We start from the raw sequence: 12731 nt of genomic DNA, 5'->3' as shown, positions 1-12731 counted from the left end.
TTTTTTAAATTTAATTAATATTTAAAATATATAAAAAGCAATTTCAGGCTAAAGCAGATCATTAGTTTTTTAAAGCTAACCCGATCCGATTTGTCCCGAATCTGGATTTCAAAAAGGAAAATGTAATTCTAGCGGATTCAATCAACTCGGCTCAAACACTGTCGATTTCAGAATTTTGTTTTCGAGATCCCTAAATGATGCTATCTTTATACATGGTTACATTTTACAAGGTTTGATGTAATGTATCGTTTGGTGTAACATTTTTTCTTGTCTTGGGTTTGTCGGGTTGGGATGTTGCGTTTACCTTGCTGAGCACGTGCGCACCATGTCTGCTTTGTCAGTTCACCATAGCTTGCGGCCCATGGTGGTGAAAGGGAAGGGATCCATTGTGACTGTGGGCTTTTCAGTCAGAAACATGGCTGTTCTGTTTTGAATTTTGAGAAAATCAGCTTTATTCATCATCTTAAAAGTGTGACGACCAGCAACTTCTTGTTCACGAATCATTCAACAAGTATTTTATCCAACCAAAAATTAGTTTAAAATATAAAAATCTTATATCAACCCATAGATATACAACTAATATTATTTTGTTTTACTGTTACGATTCAGCTGTACTTCTGAAAAGTAATTTAACATATAATTTATGAAATATAAATATAAATATGATTAATATAATTTATTTATAAAATTTAATTTAAAATCTTTAAATCATATCTTAGGTATTAGTAATATAATAACAATTCTATATAACAATATAATTTATTTGTAAAATTTAATTTAAAGTCTTTCAATCATATATTAGATGTTAGATATTAATAACATAATAGCAGTTTAAGTATTGCGTATAACACTACATCATAATGTTTGTGAGTTAAAGTGAGCTCATTAAACTACAAGTTATCGAATCTATTGTAGCTTCCATTCCATAACCATGATCATCTACTTTCATTAATATTATTATATGCCCTATCATTTTTCATATTTCATAAAGCCAACATTACCTTCATATTTTTAGATAAAATTGTGTATTGTCATTGTAGCAACAACAATCAACATATGTTTTTCAAAACTATAACTTAACATATCCCCTTAAAATTGTCCATTTTTTAAATATATCAAAAGATCGCTCAATCACACTATGTAATGATGAATGTGCAATGATCAAATACTTTTTCTTTATCAAATATAAGTCTACCTCTACGAAAGTCAAGTAAATGATATAATTCTCCTTTATATGGTCCAAGAATACCTTTCATTTGAGGATATCTTGAACCAACAAGATAATATTTTCTTATATGTCATAAGATAATAACTAATCAATTAAAAAACTTGTACTTTATTTAAATAAATGAATGAAACAATTTACCATTTGGTAGGTGTGGAAATTTTAGTCTTCAATATGAAATTTCATTAAATAGTATTCTAGTGTTATGCGTTTATCCTTCCCATCTAGTCACTACAAATTTAAAGCACATATTAAAATCACAACAACCATAACATTTTGTGTTGAGACACATTTTCTTCTGATATAAGTAATCAATTCATTTGGTGCAAGAATCATCTTAATATGTGTACCACTAATCAGACCTATGCAATCCCAAATAAATAATCATATTTAGAATACATGTATATGTGAAATATATTAAAATATAATATTATGCTCTTACAATGCCACATGTATCTAGAATCATCTCGTATTTGTTCAAGTATTAAACTAAAAGTACAATTATCTGATACAATTATATCAATAGCCAACTTTAAAACTTTCTCAAGCATAATTTCAAAGTATTGACTTATTGTCAATTTAGACCTTTGAAATCTCTCTCGACATTCATAAACTTTTGTACCAGGAACTAGCATATGCAAAAAGATACCCAACATTTCTTAAAAAAATATTTTTTTGAACGTTGCAAATTGTATTGTGTTTTCAAAACTCTCAACAAGTTTCTAAATATGATTGGTGACATTTTAAAATTAATCATGCAATGCAATTCATGACCATTAAGGACCTCCCAAACTCATGCATCACTTGGTTGTTTTGAATTCATGTATGATTGTTTCAATAAATATTTATCATTTTATAGTTGCACAGAAGACGTTGCAATACTAAATAACGTTTTAAAACCTTTCACGCGCTGTCGAATCTTACTCCTTTCATCATTGGTTAATATATACATAGATACTTGAATTTGACAACTTGTATGCACTTGATACCTAAACTTATTTTGGACCTAATTAGAACTTAAACTTGAAAACCTTAAGCCAAGTTGATACTTTTTATTGGTACTTGACTATAGGGGTGAGCAAAACTCGATTCCATTCGCAAAAATCGAAAAAAATCGAATTTTGAGTTAATCAAATTGAGTTATTCAATTTTTCGAGTCAACTCGAATAAGTAGTTCAAGTTTTGAGTTAAATTCGAGTTGAATTTTACATTTTGAATAAAAATTGGTATAAATACCCCTTTGGCCCTAGTAAATTTTAAAAATGAGCAAATTGGTCTCTTTCTTAACCAAAATTATAAAAAAGTTCAAAATAATTTTCAAAATTTCAAAATAATTTTTAAAATTCAAATTATTTATAAAAATTCCAAAATTTATATATTTTTAAAAATTATAAAAATTTAAAAAATTATAAAGAATATATAAAGAAAGTTAAAATTTTAATTTTTTTCTAAAATAATAATTTTGGGACCTAAATAAGTTAATTAATCATTCAAGTTTATCATACTAAAGATTTTTTTTCTTGTTTTGCTTCAAAAAAGTTTTCAAATATATATGGTTTCAAATTTATATGCTTTAACATGGAATTAGTTATACTGTAACAAGATTTTAATTTGATATGTCTAATTTTTTAATTTAACTCGAACAATTTCACTCGATTCGACTTGACTTGAATTTCATTTCACTCGACTCGATTCGAAAAAGAATTTCAAATCGAGTTAAGATGATAAAATAGGACTTGTCAACTCAATTAACTAAATTTTTTTCACTCGATTTGATCAAATGCTCACCCCTACCTGACTAACATCGTTAGGATTTGGGTTGACTACCAATAAAATGTTGACATGTGTCATAAAAATAAAAAAATATCATTTCAAAAATTAAAAAAAATCCTTTAAAAGTAAATAATTTTTTTATTTTGCATGATAATGAACTCGGAAAAATGTTTGTCCAGACTCATTTGCACTTGGATAACAGTTTGTCTAGGCTCATTTTGAATTTTTTTTTATAAGTTTTGTCTTCTTTATAATTTCAAAAATAAGAATATACATTTTAATAAATAAACTCATGTAATTTATAAAATTTTCTATTTTTAATTCTTTTAAATTTTTAGAATTTTCTTTAATTTAAGAATTTTTTATTTCAAGTACACAATAAATTTAGACAAATAATTGTCTATATACAAATGAATCTCGAGAACTAGTTGTTCAAATTCGTTTTGAACATGTTTTTCTCTAGTAGTTTTATATATTTTTATAATTTTGTAAAATGATAATATGAAAATATTTTAGAATAAATTCCATGTTTTAAAGTAAATTATAATTTTATTGCTTAAATTATTTATAATCATTTTAAAACCTGAAATTTATTTTAAATTTATTACTTACGTAATAAAAAATTATTTTAAAATTATTTATAATCATTATTATTATTTAAAATCTAGAATAAAAATTAAATTTATGTTAAAATGATTTATTACTTAAGTAATAAAAATTAAATTTAAAAATCTTGAAGAAAATTTATTTTAAAATTTTTAATTTAAAATTAAATTTATTTTAAATGATTTATTTTGAAAAATATAAAATATTTTATTTATTATTTTATGGCACGTGTCAGCATTCTATTAACTATCAACCCAAAATTTAACGATGTTAATGATATACCAATAAAAAGTATCAACTTTAGTTACGATTTCCAAATTTAAATGCTATTTAGGTCCAAAAAATTTTATATACCTAATAACTACAAATTGTGAAGTTTAAATATCTCCTTATATATTCCAACACGATTTGAAATGTTGTTACTATTAATCATACTCATTCTTTGTGAAAATACATTCACCATTGTCACATCATTTAAATACTTCAACAATATAATTATTATTAGTAAATGTTCCATTTATAAACATTATCAAACCTAAAAATGCATTCATCATTGTGCGAAAGTAAACAAATCATCAAACATGGGTGGCACTTATAAGTGTCCAATACGAACTAATATCTAAACATAACAATTGAAAGTATAAGGAACCATGTAAATTTGTAATACAATTCTTATGATCCAAGAATTTTACAAAATTTACAACTCTCCTCTTTTTCCATCTTAAGTCACTAAACTTTAATTTTGGAAGATATGAAAGATTGCTTATCCTTATTAACTGATAGCTTCAATAAAATAAAATAACAAAGTAAACTTCACTAGTTTTTGGAAACTTTCTTCAACAAGCTATCAAACACTTTGAAAACTTGAAAAATGTTGTATAAATCCATAATAGGAGTCAAACTAGATGTAACTTAACTCATATTGTTAGTTGCATTACATAATTAATCCATTTGGCTAGATAACTTTGTATCCCTTAAGTTGACTTTGAGGATTACTTTTACTTGTCTTAAAATGAGAAGATCATACTTCCATGGATTTTTATCAATCTTTTTAAAATCGAATTGATGAAATCATCGGTTCTCGATTCAATCAACCCGACCAATTCAACCACCAATCTGATTGGTTTAAATATCAAAATAAATAATTTTGAAAAGTTTGGAAAAATAAGTAAAGCATATTTAAAAATACTCTTTAATCTTTTTTACTTTCATGACACAATTTACTATGCTTAATTGTTAATCGTATACCACTCTCAGGTTTTTTTATTCAAATAATATAAAATAATTAAATAAATATTGAAATGGGATAAAGGAAGTAATATTTACGAATCTAGGCTGGAGCTACAGTAAAAAATCGATGTCGCTTGACCAATCGGTGGCACCCCTCTCCCCAGCCACCCGTCACATCAAGTTTTAAAAAATATTTTTTTATGGGTGTTGCTTGGTCAATCAGTAGCATCAGACTGAAATGCGATGATCTAACATATTTAGGGACTTGATACGTAAATTTTTCATTTTGATTGAAAAGCATTAAGGGTGCCCTGACAGCTTGGCGACAGTAGGGTAAATTGCTTCATAAACCGTTCTTGTTTATTATTTCTTTTTATTTCCCTTCAACACAAAAAATAGAAAGGTATCTTACCAATTAGTCTTGTAAAGAAGCTTATTCCAACTAGAAATAAATTTTATTTATTTTTGAAAAAATAAAACTTTTTGTTCAAATAATTTTTTTGTAAAATTATTTTTCAAAAAATTATTCTAACTTGAATAAAATAATTTGAAAAAAATATTTTTTAAAAAATAAATAAAATTTATTTCCAGTTGAAATCGGCTTTTTTACAAAAATACTTTTTAGTAGAAAAAACTTGTTGGACTAATTGGTAATAGGCCTCCCTATTTTTGGTGTTGAAGGGAAATAAAAGAAAATAAATAAGGGGTTATTAAGCAATTTACTCTTTTGAAGTTTGGTGTCGCCAAGCTGTCAGGCGGCACCCTTAAAGCTTTTCAAACAAAATGGAAAATTTACATATCAAGCCCTTAAATATTTTACTTCATCACGTTTCAGTCCGGTGTCGCCGATTGATCAGGCAGCACCCATAAAAAAATAGTTTTTTTAAAACCTGATGTGACCGGTGGCTGGGGAGAGGGGTATCGCCGATTGGTCAAGCAACACCGATTTTTTTATTGTAGCTCCTACCTAGATTCGTAAATATTACTGTCTTTATCCCATTTCAGTATTTATTTAATTATTTTATATTATTTCGATAAAAAACCTACAACTCTCCGAATATTTAAAAATAATAATAACAAATTATGTTGTCATTAATGAGAAATAAGACTGATGGCTACAAAACCAAAGTCATCCCGTTAGAAACGCAAGCAATTTTCTAAAGCATTAGTCTTGAAAGCAAATAAAGAAATAATATTAGTTTATTCCCAATAAAAAAGAATCAGTTTGAAACATAGAGAGGGGCAAATTACCAAAAAAAACCCTATTTTTTAAAAATTTATCGAAATGGGCCCGGTATTTTATTATTTACCGGAATGGGCCATTTTCCCCGAAATCGCGTCCACGTCAGCGCGATGTCAAGGGACGTGTCAGAACATCGCGTCCACGTCAGCACACTTTGCTTATGTGGACACAAATCGCGCCTACGAGGACGCAATTTGTTGACGTGGATGAACAGTTTATGTTTTTTAGCTTGAAAAACTTTGAAAGGCCATAACTTTTGGCTCGGTTGTCCGATTGAGACAATTTTTTTATTTCGAATAACTTTTCGAGATCTACGCTCTGACAAAAGGCCAAAGGCGGTTTGCCGCACTTTTCGTCGAAAAAGATCCTTTTTTGCCCCTAAATTTTGATTTTTTCGGTTTAAAATTAAATTTTGAAACATTCAAATCATTATTTTCCTTATTTATTTGAAGTAAACACAGGATTTTTTTTACAGAATTGTTGTATTATTTTTTCTGATTTGACACGTGTATGGAATAGGTCCGATAAATCGTTAGAAAGTAAGTAATATAACTAAGATAATAACAGTATTTCTATAATATGTCAATTAATTAGTTTAGCTTAGTTGGTTAAGATGCTTGCTCATTTCCCTTAGTACCTTGGTTCAAATTTTGTTGGTAACAATTTTGAATCTTTTTTGTACTTGTTGCTATTGATGTAATATTGAAGAGTTAATTGATTAAAAAATAAATACAAGTACAAAAATATTCAAAATTTATTTTTTTAAAATACCAAAAAAGCCCTATATTTTTAAAATTTATCGAAATGGGCCCGGTATTTTATTTTTTTGACCGTTGGGTACTGTTCACGCGCGGGCCGAAATCGCGTCCTTGAGAGCGCGATTTCCTTCCACGTCAGCATCTCGCGCTGACGTGGACGCGATTTTCCGGAAAAAGGACCATTCCGGTAAATAATTAAAAAATGGGCCTATTTCGATAATTTTTGAAAAAAAAGGACTTTTATTAATAAATTGCCCCATAGAGAGGAAGGAGAAAAAAACTAAGGTGATGAAAATCTTATTTTTGTCTCTCCAAAAAATCTTCAAAGCAAGAAATAATGGTCGGCAGTGATTGGAGACAATGATTGACAGCAACTAAGGTTGAAACTTGAGATGAGACGAGTTGAAGAGAAGTAGAGAAGTGGTCATTGGCACACAATAGAGCAAAGGCCAAAGCAAAGAGCGGCCGGAGCTGTAGATTTTCTTTTTAGGTTTCTTTATATAAATAACCTGAAAATATTAATTAATTACGAAAATAGCTTGAAGAAAAATTTATATACGAAAATAACCTGTTTGTTGTACTATCAATTAGTTCCCTCTAATCATGACCCAATCATTAGTATTTAAAAAAAAGAAATCTTTTTGTGCATCCATTGTGTTATGTGGCACTCGTCTGTGTTTTTCAAAATAGCTGTAAAAATGCGGTATTCATGGTGGAGAAAAAAATGAATTTTTTTAATCGGTGCCGCTTGAGAGTCAAGTAGCACTGATCATTTTTTCAAAAATTTCTGTCAGTAAAAAAATGATTTTTTTTCTAATCAGCGCCGTTGGTGTGTCAGGCGGCATTGCTGACAAGTTGTTAGGGAAAAATTTAATGGGTGTTGTTGGTGTTTTCTTTTTTAAATAATTTTTTAATTGGTGTCGTCGGTATGTCAATCAATACTGGTGGCAGGTTGTCAGGAAAAAAATTTTAATGGGCACCACTAGTATGTCAGGTGTCACTTGTATATTTTTAGAAAAAAATAGCTGTAAAAGGAAAAAAAAGAATTAAAAAAAATTATTAATGGTGCCGCCAGAATGTTAGGCGACAACACATAAAATATATAATCCCACCCCTGCCAAAAAATCTGTATGTGTTGAATGTTTTGGTTTTTATTGAAGTTTTTGGTATCTGTTTAAGAGAGAAAAAATAAGGAAGATTTGTGTTTAGTAGGAGGGAAGAAAACAAAAAAAGGAAGAATAATAAATTCTTCGTATACGTTCATTTCGAGGGGTTAATTTTACAAATAGCAGTTGGTAGTATGTAACGTCTCAAAAATTTAATCTTTGATTTGATAAAATTTGTTACAATTAAGTTTTGGCGTCTATGGCTAAGTGTTTTGTTAGTGTATTTGAGGTATTGTGTTTGAATCCTTAAGAGGATATATATTTATATATATATATTTTGCGAATTTCGTTCTATGTTGTTCAGCTGATAGAAATTGAGTTAAATTTAATTTTAAAAAAATCTGTTAGATGTAGATGAGATTTGGGGGTTGTGGGCAGTTGGATTTGAATTTGAATTAATATTAAAGTGTTTTATTATAGAAAAAAAAAGGGGATAATATGGTTATTTTTATTATTTCTTTTTTATTATTATTTCCTTTGTTTTACTAAAAGAAAAAGGGACTGCTTCCAAGTTTGGTTGGTCCTTCCCACGTCTGTTTCTATTACTCCCCAAATCCATGCCGCCATTCCCAAGTCATTTCTAATTTCCTTTTTAATTGATTTCGCTTTGTGCCTCTGTTTATTTATTTCTTTTCGTTAGTTCTTCGTCCCTTAAATTTTGTCTTTCTTCTCCTTTAATCGTGGGGCTGCTGTTAATTCTTAAGATAACCGTTCAATTTTCTTTGACTGCAAATTTAAGGGTAAGATGTTTAAGTTCAGTATTTATTTTATGTGTTATTTGTAGTCGTGTTGGGCATTGGGTTGCGTTAAATCGGTATAGTGGGTATTGTGTTGATTTTGATGTGTTTGTTTTAGGATTGGTACAAGAAGCCGTGGACAACCCTTCAGCGACTTGAGATTTGCGTGGTAGGCATTCGTTCAGTCGGTAAGCGCGTGGATGTAATTTTGTTTGAATGGTTGTTTTAGTTGATTGTGGGTGATTAAAGATTAGAGTTGTGCGAATCATTACTGAAATCAGTTGTGTTAATTGGCGACTTAGGTATGGAATTGCTCATGTTCGGCTTCGTTTCTAGAAATTATTAGGTGTGTAACAAGAAACTCGAAAAACAGCGAACCACGAAAGCCGAAATTGGGGCATGTCGACTCCACACGGTCGTGTGTCAAGCCGTGTGGTAGGCCGTGTGCGACACACGACCGTGTGACAGGTTGTGTGTGAGACACAGTCTAGGCCATTTTGGGCTGTGTGGGCCACAAAGGGAAGGCGATTTGGGCCGTGTGGGCCCAAAACTCAGAAATTTTCCCTAAGGTCGTACACGTTGTCCCGATCGACTGTCAGCATGTGATTTTATAAGCTATTAAGCATGAAATCTGTTAATCTAATAGCATGAAACTAGACGTAAATAACGTTCAATATGTATGATCTGTTATGTATAAAACATGTTCTACATTTGTTATACAAGCATGTACGATATGTAATTTTGGTATCTGTTATTTCTGTTATAGCTGACTATGGGGTGGGATACGTATTATGTGGAGGAAGTGTTCTGTGTGAGGCGATACCTCACCATTATACTGGCAGCATTGCTGCAATTATTCTGAAAAGTGTCGTATGGACACTATACGGTGTGTAGGGCTGGGTGGGTTTTATACTCCACGTGGTGTGTTGGGATGGTCGGAGCTGGTGTGTAGAGGATGGGGGTAGGATTATACATATCTGCATTTGTACTACTCTGTTAAAATTTTGATTCTGTAAGAGATTTATGTCTGTATCTGTTTCTACCATGTGATTAAATCTGAATCTTTGTTTACGTATAAGTTACACACTGAGTTTTAAAAGAAAACTCACTCACTGTTTGTTTGAGAATTTCAGGTAACCCTCAGACTTAGGCAAATCGATGTGACGGGAGCTCGATTGTGTCCACGTTTCCGTAAAACTTTATTTACACAAATTTGGCTTATTTAAAATTCCAATTTGAGAATTTTTTTTTAAATTTTGAACTCTTTGGACTTTCGAGAATATTTTTGGATTTTGACTTTTATTTTGGGTTTTGGCATGACGTTCGATAAATGATTTATTGAAAAATGATTGTTTCTACAATCAACTGTTTTTAAGAAAACAAACTCAGTATTCCAAAATATAATATCTTAAGCACTTCCGCTAGAACTTATTCGTTTTATTTAGAAAATGTAATCAATTAAAGGTTTTAACTATTAATAAGACAAACGTTTTCAATTAAAATGGGCTTTTAAATAGCAAAGGTTCATGATTATTTTCAAAAAGAGAAAGTTAAATTCATAACTATTTTATGTAACATTTCCAGATTCAGCCATAAAGTCTAGGCTGGGTTTGGGGTGTTACATTGTATATTTGAATCTCACCAGCAAATTCGAAGATAAGAAACAAAAGATTAGTGCAAAAATAGCTCGACATTGTGGGAAGAGAATGTCTAGACTATTCTACAAATTTACAGTGTCATCAAATTCGTGCAAATATAAGAATATGAAACTTGTAAATAATAAAGACGAGGAGTCTATGATCGCGCTTTATTGCTCAACTAGAAATGCAAACGTTAAACCAGTTGAGTTGTTTGCTGAGTTAGCGGATGTGAAGTTCGTTTAAAATGCCACTTCATTAAGTCAACAATATGAAGTTCAAGACCCGTGTACGAAGGTTTTGAAAGTATTTGTTGCTAGGTGATCATTGATACATGAGTTTGACTTTGATCTGAATGTTGGATGGGAAAAACAATTTTATTATAGAAGGACATATTCATGGGTTGAAAATCTGCACCATGGTCTGACTACGTATAACAACCCTAATATGAGTCCCTATTTACAAATACATCCAGTGGTGATTGATACTGATGCAGATGGTGAAGGACCCGATAATGATGGTCATTCTGATAATGAGGGTGAAGATTTTAGTGACCCCGATTTGGATGAGCTTTTGAATGATATTGACGATGAAGGCGCGGACGAGGGTGAAAATGTACACACCCTTCGGTGGGGAACCTGAGTCGTGGAATTGTCATACTTAATGACCTTGAGGCCTACATGTTAGATATAGATCCCGATGGGACGCATAAACCTGAATTCCCTAAGTACCCAGATACAATTCCTTCTCACTAGTTAGCGGTAGATTCCGAATTGGAAAAGTTGTTTGTAGGTCAATAATTCGCGAACAAAGAGGACTACGTATTTGTCATCAAGCAATATAGTATGAAAGTGTCGGTGGATTACAAAGTCGTTAAATCTACACCGACATTATGTGTTGGGGAGCGTTGGAAGTTTGCAAAATGGTGCAATTGGAGGATACGATCTGCATTTATCCAGAGGTCGCAACTGTGAGAAATTCAAAAATTTGAAGGGCCTCAAACATGCATTGTTGCACGTATGACGCAAGACCATTGCAAACTTGATGCAAAAACAATTTGTAACTACATCATGCCACTATTGAAAAACATGCCCACCATTCCTATATCAATCTTCATTGTCGATGTGCAACCTTGGTTTTAGTACAGAGTGTCGTACAGGAAAGCACGGTGGGCTAGACAAATGGTTATGGAGTAGTTATACGGAGATTGGGATGCGTCGTACAACAAACTTTAGCGGTGGTTAGTCGCGATGCAGGAATACGTATCAGGTACTTGTTGGAAAAAATTCAGTTTGAAAATGGTTTTCTTTCACAACAAAAAATAAAACATTTTAAAAACTGAGCCAGTTTGTGATATTTATAGTAATAAACTCTTTACCGAAATTGCACCTGTGTTTTCGGCTAGATAAATCTTTATCATTCTCAGCTTTCAACCGAACGATATTTTCAGCTATTCTTATACTAGTAACTGCTTCGAGCGTGGGCTCGAACAGTTCAAAGAAAATATATAAAAAAATAGTTTCATTTACTTTCAGTGTGAAAGAAATATCTCTCTCAATAGAAATTGATAACATGTTAAATTTGCATGCTTTTTTGTGTTTAAATCGGTTAATTCTTGAATTAATCCCAGTTGAATTAGTAATTTTATGTTTTAATCTTGTCAGGGATGCAATTAGTATGCTATGAGTTAAAAACGAGCAGAAAAGGACCAATTTACAACACAATCAATAAAGTGGGGCCGAATAAAAAAGTGGAAATAGCCAAGGACTCATCAGATTTCGTTTGACTTTGTAAAAGCCAAAATTATAAAAAAATTGGATTATATTTTTTTATGAAATTTTCATTATGTATTGGGTGATTAAGCCAAATTTAGTAAGTGATATGCTTATAAATAAGGCTTTAATGTAGCTTGGGAAACACACTGGACATTTGATTTCATTTGGTTTAAATAAGAATTATTTTATTTCCTTTCCAAATTCATGCGTCAATAGCTATAACAATTCCATTTTCATTTCCTAGTTTTTACAAAATTTGTGTAATTGCTTTCCAAGTCCATTCCCTTCCTAATTTCCATCATTTTCATTCAAATTCAATCCATAGCCAACCAAGGCATGATTAAATCCATGCTTCACTAAATACCAACTTAGCTTTAGGCCAGTATTCTTTCCGGTCTAGAATCGTGAGATATGTATCCGTACTAAAAATCCTTCCAATCGGTATTCACATTTTTCCTAAGTATCAAGATTGACAACTCATCCATTAAAGTTAACTCGATTTCAAGTCAAAAAGTACACGTTGGGTTGGAGTCGTGCTTGGCGGACAGTTGAGGAAATAAGTCGGCGTGCTGTTTGAATCT

The 12731-nt window shown here is 30.7% G+C and overlaps 1 long non-coding RNA gene across 1 annotated transcript; it reads left to right on the top strand.

The window, feature by feature from the left end:
- Positions 1-8512: 8512 nt before the first annotated feature.
- On the top strand, positions 8513-10035 carry LOC121214765 (uncharacterized). The gene is made up of 3 exons (XR_005910504.1): positions 8513-8741; positions 8857-8926; positions 9872-10035. It is a non-coding gene; the product is annotated as an uncharacterized lncRNA (long non-coding RNA).
- Positions 10036-12731: the final 2696 nt, after the last annotated feature.

This window comes from Gossypium hirsutum, chromosome D02, assembly GCF_007990345.1.
Source record: "Gossypium hirsutum isolate 1008001.06 chromosome D02, Gossypium_hirsutum_v2.1, whole genome shotgun sequence".
In the NCBI taxonomy this organism is placed as follows: Eukaryota; Viridiplantae; Streptophyta; class Magnoliopsida; order Malvales; family Malvaceae; genus Gossypium; species Gossypium hirsutum.
This window is presented reverse-complemented; position numbering and strand designations above follow the sequence as displayed.